Below are 12,820 nucleotides of genomic sequence, written 5' to 3' on the forward strand. Positions count from 1 at the left end.
AATATTTTTCATAAAACCTGATAGACTTCTTTTAACACTTTTTTAAAATCCAGTGGGTCCTGGAGCCCAAATGTCATGAGGAAAAATTGATTTGGATGACTTACTCTACTAGATAGAAAATCTCCTTGTCAAGATACATTCATTAAAATGATTTGATGTGAAAAAATACAAAGAGAAATGGAATGAATTAGTGAGTTCAGAGGGAGAACTATATTTTAATGGGAAAAGTGGTACTATAGGAGAGTAAAGAAAAGACAAGTTTAAACATAATTTTTTGTTTGTTTAACTGGATATGAATATCCAGTTATCACTATATGAATATAGTGAAAGTGAAAGTTACTCAGTCGTGTCCGACTCTTTGGGACCCCATGGGCTATACAGTCCACGGAATCGTGCAGGCCAGAATACTGGAGTGGGTAGCCTTCCTCTTCTCCAGGAGATCTTTCCAACCCAGGGATGGAACCCAGGTCTCCCACATTGCAGGCAGATACTTTACCAGCTGAACCACAAGGGAAATCCAAGAATACTGCAGTGGGTAGCCTATCCCTTCTCCAGGAGATATTCCTGACCCAGGAACCAAATCGGGGTCTCCTGCATTGCAGGTGGATTTTCATCAACTGAGCTATCAGGAAAGCCCAGATATTCATATGGAATAGAGTAAATTTTAAATTTAACTCAACATCATAATAAAAAATGCATTCCTGCTGGATTGTAGACTTAAATATTATGAAAAGTAAAATAAGAAAATCTTCAAAAGCTAATATAAAATATCTCTATAACCCCAAGTTTAGCAAAGATTTCTATGTTAAAAATGGTAGTAAAAAGTAATGAACGAAAAAAAAAATCCAAATTAAAAAGGAAAAATAAACTGAAGATAGCAAGAACAAATCCAAAGATAGCAAAAAGGAGAAAAACTATGAGCCAAAATTAGTGTATTAGGAAAAAGAAAAGCAAGCAAGAGAAAACATGTATAAAAGTATATTCTTTTAAAAACAAAATAAAATAAGCTTCCAGAAGAATTATTTTTAAAAAGAGATAAGAGCTATACAGACAGGAAGAGAGAAAAAAAGTAAGACTTGCAACAAAGCTGTTACGTACAAACACAGCAGAGTTTGAAAAAAGCAAGGAGAATTCATCATAAGAAACATTTTGCCAACAAAAGCAAAGGCTTAGATGAAATTAATTAATTTCTGGAAAAAATATAGAACTCAAATTGTGACACAAGAAGAAGTAGGCTTAGAGAATTTTCTTGATAAGTTCGACCACACATTCAAAAATCTTATGAATTCTGCCTCATAATCAAGGAATAGATAACTCAAAAATTAGATAAATTCCATCGTAAGCAAAATGAAACAATCCTCAGATTATTTTGTGAGTCTACTTCATCCTTGTTAATGAAACCAAACAGAGATATTAATGAGAAAGGAATCTTATTGCCCAGACTCACTTCTAAATATAGACAACAAAAATTTCAATCAAAGCATTAGCAGATAAAATGCAGAAGTGCCTTTCTGTTGAAACAAAAAATAAATACAATATATCTAGGAGGGCTTCACTCATAAATATAAAATTACTTTCAATATTAGAGTGCATTAGAATAACTTTTTAAATTAGCATATTAAGAGAGGAAAACCATATTAATTTCTAAATAATAATAGAAAACTAACAATAGAAAGTTACTTCCCTAAATTACTGTGCCAGACATCAATCTGGCTTTTCAGCATCCTTGGCCTCTGCTTGTCCCAGCAGAGCGAGATTATCTCTGCAGTGTCTCTTGCTGCAGGATGTGATCATGTGACAGAATTCTGGTCATTAGATTGAGAGAGGAAGAAATGTTCATATTTCCATATTTGAACCACAAAAGCCGGCCTTGTGATTTATGTATTGTTTTTCTCCATCTGCTTACTAAATTCAGTTCAGTTCAGTCGCTCAGTCTTGTCCGACTCTTTGTCACCCCATGAATCGCAGCACGCCAGGCCTCCCTGTCCATCACCAACTCACAAAGTTCACTCAGACTCACGTCCATCGAGTCCGTGATGCCATCCAACCATCTCATCCTCGGTCTTCCCCTTCTCCTCCTGCCCCCAATCCCTCCCAGCATCAGAGTCTTTTCCAATGAGTCAACTCTTCACACAAGGTGGCCAAAGTACTGGAGTGTCAGCTTTAGCATCATTCCTTCCAAAGAAATCCCAGGGCTGATCTCCTTCAGAATGGACTAGTTGGATCTCCTTGCAGTCCAAGGGACTCTCAAGAGTCTTCTCCAACACCACAGTTCAAAAGCATCAATTCTTCAGTGCTCAGCCTTCTTCACAGTCCAACTCTCACATCCATACATGACCACTGGAAAAACCATAGCCTTGACTAGATGGACCTTAGTCGGCAAAGTAATGTCTCTGCTTTTGAATATACTATCTAGATTGGTCATAACTTTTCTTCCAAGGAGTAAGCGTCTTCTAATTTCATGGCTGCAGTCACCATCTGCAGTGATTTTGAAGCCCAAAAAAATAAGGTCTGACACTGTTTCCACTGTTTCCCCATCTATTTCCCATGAAGTGATGGGACCGGATGCCATGATCTTCGTTTTCTGAATATTGAGCTTTAGGCCAACTTTTTCACTAAACTGGCTGACCCACAAAATGGAAGTATCAAGACCCACAAAATGGGAGTTAATGAGTATGTGCCAAATATCCATCACCACAAATAACAAACAGAACTAGCTATCACAAAAGCAAGAAATAAACTCCCATCTTTAAATTTTGAAGTTGCTTGAGCAGCTAAGATTGTCCTAATTGGTACACTTGATAAGTGATAGCTAAGTTTAAAGTAAGCATCTTGCAGTTTTATCAATAAATAACCAGAATAAGTAAAAATAGTTTAAGAAATTTTCCAGATATAAAATTAATATAGAAAAGTCCATTGCAGTTGTGTCCACTAACAATAAATTTCTCAAAATTGAATTTTAAAAGATAACATATATTGTTGCAACAAAAGATAAGGAACCTAAGAATAAACACACAAAAAAGACACACACATTGCAAAACTTATAAACCTAATTTAAAGGTATTTTAAAAGCTAAACAAGTAGAAAAATATATCATGTTCATAGTTGTGAAAACTCAATATTAGAAAAATACCAATTTTCCCCAAGTTATCTATTGATTCCAAGAATCCTCAACACAGTTGCAACCTGATTTTAATAAGACTTGAAAAGCCAAACTCTGAAATGTATATGGAAAACCAAAGAGTCTAAAGTACCAAATACATTCTTGGAAAAGAATAGCCAGAAATAGGAATTGCCTTAAACAATATCACTTCACTCTAAAACTATAATAACTGAAAAAAAGTGGTGGTAGCATACAAATAGACTAATTGATCAAAAAACTGAAAAGCAGGTATATGTAAATTAGGCCAAAATCAGAGATAATTAGTATAGTATAGAAATAACTGATCATCCATAAATATATTAATAGAACCTTTGTATCATATATCCACACAGGCACATATACATATATACAGAAATTCCAAATGCAATGAATACTTAAAAGTGGAGGGGAAAAAAAGTGAAGGGAAAAACATGATACCTAAAAAATAGTTAGAAGGAAAGCTAAAATAGTTGGGAACTTGTGATTAAAAAGCATAAACCATAAAGAAAGAGTTTGATACCTCCAACTGTATAAAAGATGAGAAAGTCTATTTATCAAAAGAAAATATATAAAGGAGCTACAATTTGAGAGACGATATTTGGAACAGATATAAGTGACAAAGTATAAGTGTCTAGGCTTTTGAAAAATCCTATGAGTCAAAAAATTGTCAACCAAAAGATGTGGGAAAAGATTTTCAAAGAAGACAAAAGATGAATAAAGACATAAATGTAAATTATCTATGTCATTATTAACCAGGAAAATGCCAATTAGAAAACAATGAATAACATCTTTCTGATTTGATGAAGAAATTAAAAGTCTACCAAAGGATACTTGCAAAGAAAATGAAAAATTTATAACAAATGACATTAAAAAGAAATTAATATTACCTTATAAATCTAAACATATACACACCCTGAAAGTCAGCCAGACACACTTGATGTTCATAATATCCATGCCTGTGGTGAAAAACCTACATAACTGTAAACCACCTAATATTGTTGAAGGTAGGTGGACAATTACATTGTGATTATTCACACAATGGAAGCCTCTTGATGAAAGTAAAAGAGGAGAGTGAAAAACTTGGCTTAAAGCTCAACATTCAGAAAACGAAGATCATGGTATCCGGTCCCATCACTCCATGGGAAATAGATGGGGAAACAGTGGAAACAGTGTCAGACTTTATTTTCTGGGGCTCCAAAATCACTGCAGATGGTGACTGCAGCCATGAAATTAAAAGATGCTTACTCCTTGGAAGAAAAGTTATGACCAACCTAGATAGCATATTCAAAAGCAGAGACATTACTTTGCCGACTAAGGTCCGTCTAGTCAAGGCTATGGTTTTTCCAGTGGTCATGTATGGATGATAGAGTTGGACTGTGAAGAAGGCTGAGCGCCAAAGAATTGATGCTTTTGAACTGTGGTGTTGGAGAAGACTCTTGAGAGTCCCTTGGACTGCAAGGAGATCCAATCAGTCCATTCTGAAGGATATCAGCCCTGGGATTTCTTTGGAAGGAATGATGCTAAAGCTGACACTCCAGTACTTTGGCCACCTTGTGTGAAGTGTTGACTCATTGGAAAAGACTCTGATGCTGGGAGGGATTGGGGGCAGGAGGAGAAGGGGACGACCAAGGATGAGATGGCTGGATGGCATCACTGACTTGATGGACGCAACTCTGAGTGATCTCTGGGAGTTGGTGATGGACAGGGATGACTGGCGTGCTGCGATTCATGGGGTCGCAAAGAGTCGGACACGACTAAGCAACTGAACTGAACTGAACTGAACTGATGAAATTGAATGGCCTATGGCTCCACATTTACACAGCCAGTTCTGATCAGCATTATGTAAAGCAAAAAGTGTGAAGGACCTACCAAAGAACACATAAAATTCCATTTGTTTACATTTCAAAAGGCAGAACTAGAAAATATAGAGTTTTTAAATACAAATTTAGCAAAGCTATAATAAACATGTGTGGCCAGTTGTTCAGTTGTGTTCTCCTCTGCAACCCTATGGACTGTACCCCACCAGATTCCTCTGTCCTTGGGATTTGCCAGGCAAGAATACTGAAGTAGGTTGCCATTTCCTCCTCCTCCAGGGGACCTTCCTAACCAGGGATCAAACCCATGTCTCTGGCATCTCATGCATTGGCAGGCAGATTCTTTACGTCTGAGCTACCTGGGAAGCCATGATAAAAACAAAGGAAATTATTAAATAAATGTAAGGCCAGGGGTTACCTTTGGGAGAGATGAAGGGGATGTAATTGGGGAGAGATATATTGGATGTCTCAAAGATTCTAGTAATGTTCTAAAATGGATAATGCTATTCATAAAATTAATATTCTTTAAACTATGCCTATTCTCTGTATAGGGCTTCCCAGATAGCTCAATTGGTAAAGAACCTACCTGCAATGCAGGAGACCCTGGTTCAATTCCTGGGTTGGGAAGATCTCCTAGAGAAGGGAAAGGCTACCCACTCCAGTATTCTGGCCTGGAGAGTTCCATGGTCCATGGAGTCACAGAGTTGGACAGGACTGAGCTTTCACTTTCACTTTACTCTCTGTGTATGCCTTCTGTGTAATTTATTTTGTTATTAAAAATATTAATGCAAATAAAAGCTGAAAGTTTCTGGAACAAAAATTATTATTCCATTGATATTATCAGAATTTTTTCTCTTTATATAAATAGAAACTCTAATTTTATTTATGTGTAAATTAATTGCACAAATTTAAGCCAAAAAATTTAGAAGAATTTGATGTTATAGCTAGAAATGGCAAACAAAAGTAAATGTAAGTCTCACATTGACACTCAATAGAGCAAACTTCTTAAATTCTACCAAACAGTATTTTCAAATCTCTGTTTCTGAGAGGTACTGTACAAAATATTATTCTTTTTACATCATTTTCATGTAGCCTGTAATCATTGTACATCCAAGTTTTCCAACCTGCTTAAAATATTCTTACAAAGTCTTGCCTTTCAGAGATACATTAAATAAGACCTGTCTCTGAATGTGGCCCAGGAGGGAAGAATTACCCATAATTTTTGGCATTTGTGTGATTCTTTACAGGTTGTACAGATTTGAAATGTTACAGTGCCTACTTCAGCTCTGAATGCCAGGGGAAAAATTCCCATAGCTCATTGATTTATTTAATTTGTCTTACTCCAAAGGCCCCTGCCTCGTCTCCTGTTCTTTGTATTTTCCAGAATTTGTGCCCTGTGCATTCCTGTGTCTTTGTGCCTGCTCTTTCCTTTCTTAGAATTTCTCCCTTTTCATTTATCTTTTTCAACTTGTTTGACATCCTCTCTTCCAGAAAGCCTTTCTCAGAGCGCTTAAGGAGAGGCCACTGTTACCTCAAGCCAGGTCCCTGCACCAGCAGCAACATTACTACTCAGGAATTCATCAGAAATGCAAACTTTCGGACCCAGCCCCAGACCAGCTAAATCAGACAATCTGAGGGTGAAATCCATAGGGCTTTAATCAGCCCTCTGAATGACTCTGATGCACATTAAAATTTGAGAATTATTGGATTAGACAAAAATGATTCTTCATTGTGTTTCTATACCAGCTTCTACTCACCTGTGTCATTGAACACTCACCAGTGTTGAAATTCCACATTTGCCTGTCTGACTCTACATGTGACCCAAGGTATAGACTGTGGTTTATTTGTCTTGGTATCCACAGCACCTGGTTCAAGGGAGACACTTAGGAAATGTTAACTAAACTGTAAGAGCTAAAAGTTTTCAAGATGGCAATTAGAGGCACAAAAAAGATAGACCAGTCTTTTGGGGCCCTGGAACTCACACCCATCTTACTACCAAGAACTCCATCTGAGAATCTCTTTCTCTGAAAAGTAATGAGTCATCTTAGGAAAACGTTCTTATTTGAAAGTAAATATTGAGCCAATGAGTCTGTGAATGTTGGTTCCAAAGCTAGGCAGTTTATTTGCCCAGTCACAAATGTAGCAGGAGAGTAATGGTTTTGGATTCAAAGGGAAACTATCCCAGCCAAAGGCTTTGATGAGTCTTGAGCATGTAGCACTGAACTCAATCTTTTTCTCTTCTGTCAGATCTGAAATCATGAGCATCTGTGGACACCACAGATTCATAGTGAGGAAACTTCTGCACTGAAAGTAGGAAGAGAGAGTGTGTGGCATTATATAGATCTGGAGGTTGAATTAGAATCATGGTAGATAATGGCTGAAAATAGTTGGATAACCTGAAATTAGGAGGATGTGGATGTGTAAATTATGACAAGGCTGGACTGGAAGAAACACAAGTTGGAATCAAGATTGCCGGGAGAAATATCAATAACCTCAGATATGCAGATGACACCACCCTAATGGCAGAAAGTGAAGAGGAAGCAAAAAGCCTCTTGATGAAAGTAAAAGAGGAGAGTGAAAAACTTGGCTTAAAGCTCAACATTCAGAAAACAAAGATCATGGCATCCGGTCCCATCACTTCATGGGAAGTAGATGGAGAAACAGTGGAAATAGTGTCAGACTTTATTTTCTGGGGCTCCAAAATCATTGCAGATGGTGATTGCAGCCATGAAGTTAAAAGAAGCTTACTCCTTGGAAGAAAAGTTATGAGCAACCTAGATAGCATATTCAAAAGCAGAGAAATACTTTGCCAACTAAGGTCCATCTAGTTAAGGCTATGGTTTTTCCAGTGGTCATGTATGGATGTGAGAGTTGGACTGTGAAGAAGGCTGAGCACCGAAGAATTGATGCTTTTGAACTGTGGTGTTGGAGAAGACTCTTGAGAGTCCCTTGGACTGCAAGGAGGTCCAACCAGTCCATTCTGAAGAAGATCAGCCCTGGGATTTCTTTGGAAGGAATGATGCTAAAGCTGATACTCCAGTACTTTGGCCACCTCATGCGAAGAGTTGACTCATTGGAAAAGACTTTGATGCTGGGAGGGATTGGGGGCAGGAGAAGAAGGGGGCGACCGAGGATGAGATGGCTGGATGGCATCACTGACTCGATGGATGTGAGTCTGAGTGAACTCTGGGAGTTGGTGATGGACAGGGAGGCCTGGAGTGCTGTGATTCATGGGGTCGCAAAGAGTCGGACATGACTGAGTGACTGAACTGAACTGAATGTCTCAAAGTCTAAACAGGTTAGCATAAATTGCAAACATTCTAGAATCCAAGGGGACCTACAAAATTCAGCAGTAGGTATGAAGATCCTAGTTTTTGGCCTGATCATATGCTTTTCATAAATTTCTTTTGGGAGCTGGAAGCTTGTTCACATTTAAGAATTTCATAGGCAGGAAGTGATAACAGGTAAAAAGGAAAAAGGAATTGATAAAAATTGGAGCATAATGAATCTCAGGTCAGATGGAGGAAAGAACAGTTTTTACTAAGAAAAGCTAAAAGCTGATTAATAGTAATACCTCAGACCATCAATCTTAATGCCAGGAAGCAAGTCTAGTGTGTGTTATAACCTTGAGATGTTATCTCCTCATCAAGTATGTTGAGATTGACAAACCCTGAAATCAGATGGTGACTGCTATCTATTAAAGCATAAGCTCATTAAATATGTTTTACTTTTCATGTCTAATATTGAAATGTGAATGTGAAAGTGATAGTGAAGTCACTCAGTCATGTCTGAATCTTTGCGACCCCATGGACTGTAGCCCACCAAGCTCCTCCATCCATGGAAGTTTCTAGGCAAGAGTACTGGAGTGGGTTGCCATTTCCTTCTCCAGGGGATTTTCCTGACCCAGGGATTGAACCCAGGTCTACTGCATTGCACGCAGACGCTTTACCTTCTGAGCCACAAGGGAATCCCAATATTGAAATGTGGATGCTCTTTATTTTTCTCATTCAACAAATATCCGATCAACGCCAACTATGTGGTTGGTGCTGTGGCAGACACTGAGGCCCAATAAACCAGGTCAGATATACCCACTGCCCTCAAAGCCATTACAGACCTGCAGACAGGGGGATGGGTTCCAAGCTATCATCCACCAGCTTCACATCATCCATTCCTCATCTCCAAACAGGGCTAATGCCTCACAAACTCAAGCCCCTACTCTTCTGCCTAGACCAGAGTTTCCTAAATTTTCTTAGACTATAGTAAATCTGGGATTAATGGTATTTTAGGCAAAACACATCTTTTGTTATTTTTTACTTAAATTAATGAAAACTATCAGCTTGCACTAATTCAAATAGTACCTCATGTTAGCATTTACTGTTTGTTCAATACTTATTTATTCAACCTTAATGTATTAAGAGCTTACTTTGTACTAGGCCCTGTGCAAAACACTGGCAATATGATGGCAAACAGGAAAAACACAGTCCTGTCTCTGAGTCTTATGAAACTCTCCTGAGTGGACAAATGGTGAGGCATGAAAACACTGGAAGTACAGCGGAAAGAGGAAGAATGTCTACATAAAAAGAATGAATGAGTCAAAAATGAGGCAATGGATGAGTTGAATCACAAGAATGAGTTGCTGCTTACCAGCAGACACAGGGGGCAGGGAGTAGTATGAGAAATTATTCCTGAGCTGAGAAAAAAAACAGCTCATTTGAGAGAAGAGCACCTCTAGTCAAGACTGGTGGTTGTGGCTGAAGATATTCAGGTCTGGACAGAGGTCAGACCAAAAACACAGGCTACAGAAAAGGTGAGCCCAGGCCAGGTAATCAACATTGATCTCATAGGTAAGCAGGATCAACTGAAGGGTCTAACAGAGAAGTGACTTGTTCAGTTTGCATTTCAGACAGCCCTCAAGCCCTGGACGTCTTGTGTGATGAAGTTCTGAAAGCAGGCATTAGCTAGAGAAGGGGGTTTTGAACTGTGGTGTTGGAGAAGACTCTTGAGAGTCCCTTGGACTGCAAGGAGATCCAACCAGTCCATTCTGAAGGATATCAGCCCTGGGATTTCTTTGGAAGGAATAATGATAAAGCTGACACTCCAGTACTTTGACCACCTCATGAGAAGAGTTGACTCATTGGAAAAGACTCTGATGCTGGGAGGGATTAGGGGCAGGAGGAGAAGGGGATGACAGAGGATGAGATGGCTGGATGGCATCACTGACTCAATGGACGTGAGTCTGAGTGAACTCTGGCAGTTGGTGATGGACAGGGAGGCCTGGCATGCTGTGATTCATGGGGTCGCAGAGTCCCACACAACTGAGCAACTGAACTGAACTGAACTGAACTGAAGGGGGTTTAGGGCAAAGAGGGCAGTTATTGGAGCTCTCCTGGTATTCCTGATGCCATAACAGAATGCTAACCCTTCCATTCCCTGTCCTCAGTTAGGGACAGCCATTCAAGAGTGGACACACACAGCAAACTGCCCGACCAAAGCCTAAGGGATGGAGGCAGGACCAGAGACCAGTAGGGTGTTAAACAGACTGGTTATGAGAAGTGCTGCTTTGAAGGGTGGAAAGAGAAGTTGTGTCTCTGCACACCATTTGTATCTGTGTTGTGCACAGGATCTGTTCATCTCCCTATTTATCACTTAACCACATTTTTTCACTTTTACTGAAATATAATTGATTTACCGTTCTGTATAAGTTTATGGTATATAGCATAATGACTTAACAAACATATATTGAGAATTTATTACCAAAGCAGTTTAGTTAATATTCATCTTCTCAAAGGGTTACCAAGAACTTATTTCCTTGCCATCAGAACATTGGGAATTTATTCTCTGAGGAACTTTCAAATATACCATATTACCGTCAATGTCAACTATAGGCATCATATTGTATACTTCATTCCTCATACTTATTTCTTTTAATTCAAAATATGTACCATTTGGTTTCCTTCATTTGACTCTCCCACCCCCACTCTCTTCCTCTGGTAACCACAAATCCGGTCTCCTTTCCTATGAGTTTGTGGGGTTTTCTGATTTGTTTTTTTTTTTTTTTAGATTACACATGTTAAGTGTTTATCTTTCTCTCTTTGACATATTTCACTTGGCATAATTCCCTCAAGTTTTGTCCATGCTATTGCAAATAATAGGATTTCCTTCTTCTTCTTCTCCTTCTTCTTCTTCTTCTTCTTCTTCTTCTTCTTCTTCTTCTTCTTCTTCTTCTTCTTCTTCTTCTTCTTTGTGGTTGAATAGCTTACCTGGTGACTGAGACAGTAAAGAATCAGTCTGCAATGCATGAAGCCTGAGTTAGATTCCTGGGTCAGGAAGAGTCCCTGGAGGAGAAAACAATTTACCCATTCCAGTATTCTTGCCTGGAGAATTCCATGGACAGAGGATCCTAGAGGGCTATAGTCTGTGGGGTTGTAACACAAATGAGCAATTAACCCAACAGTGGAAACAGTGGCTGACTTTATTTTGGGGGACTCCAAAATCACTGCAGATAGTGATTGCAACCATGAAATTAAAAGGTGCTTACTCCTTTGAAGGAAAGTTATGACCAACCTAGACAGCATATTCAAAAGCAGAGACATTATTACTTGGCCAACAAAGGTCCATCTAGTCAAGGCTATGGTTTTTCCAGTAGTCATGTATGGATGTGAGAGTTGGACTATAGGGAAAGCTGAGGGCAGAAAAATAGATGCTTTTGAACTGTGGTGTTGGAGAAGACTCTTGAGAGTCCCTTGGACATCAAGGTGATCCAACCAGGCCATCCTAAAGGAAATCAGTCCTGGGTGTTTACTAGAAGGACTGATGTTGAAGCTGAAACTCCAATATTTTGGCCACCTGATGGGAAGAACTGATTCATTTGAAAAGATCCTGATGTTGGGAAAGATTGAAGGCAAAAGGAGAAGGGGATGACAGAGGATGAGATGGTTAGATGGAATCACCGACTCAATGGACATGAGTTTGGGTAAACTCCAGGAGTTGGTGATGGTCAGGGAGGCCTGGCGTGCTGCTGTTCATGGGGTTGCAAAGACAGACACAACTGAGCAACTGAACTGAACTGAGCTGAATACATGTTGATGGGGCTTCCCAGGTGGTATAATCATAAAGCCAATGTAGGAGACATAAGAGATGGAGGTTCGATCCCTGGGTCAGGAAGATCCCCTGGAGGTGGGTATGGCAACCCCTTCCAGTATCGTTGCCTGGAGAATCTCATGGACAGGGGAGCCTGGTGGGCTTCAGTCCATAGGGTAGCAAAGAGTTGGACCCGACTGAAGCAACCTAGCATAGCACAGCATACATGTTGATAATACACATTATTTAGCTTGTGTCTATGTGTCCCTCCAACTGATGGACAACCCTAATTCTCATCAGGTTCCCTTTTTCTATGCTTGTAGGTAGCCAATCCATTTTGCAACTTGTATCAGGGAAGTGTGAAGTTCTGACAACCTTTAAAAATCAGCTTTTTAGCTTCCCAAAAACATAGTAACAAAAAACAATAATTATACAAGATGCATATTCAGAGAACAAAAATAAGAATTTTCATGCAGGTTCTCACTTAAAGAATTTTTTATATCTCCTTTATAAGAAAAAGCTACATCTCTGACAAGGGAAGGACAAAGGCAATGAAAAAAAGAGAAAGTCTCTTTAGAGACAGAGAAATAGATGTTTGCTGGCATATCTATTTTTTGTTGTAAATATAATACTTTGAATTATAGTACTTGAAGTGAAGAACTGAGTTTCCTGAATTCCAAATCAAAATTTAACGTAGTACTGAGACATTATATTAGCTTCAAAGTATTGAGTATAAAAATGGGGGAGGAACCAAGGACATTCAAAAGATTATAAAGTAGTTCAG

Source organism: Ovis canadensis, chromosome 2 (genome assembly GCF_042477335.2).
Source record: "Ovis canadensis isolate MfBH-ARS-UI-01 breed Bighorn chromosome 2, ARS-UI_OviCan_v2, whole genome shotgun sequence".
Taxonomy (NCBI): domain Eukaryota; kingdom Metazoa; phylum Chordata; class Mammalia; order Artiodactyla; family Bovidae; genus Ovis; species Ovis canadensis.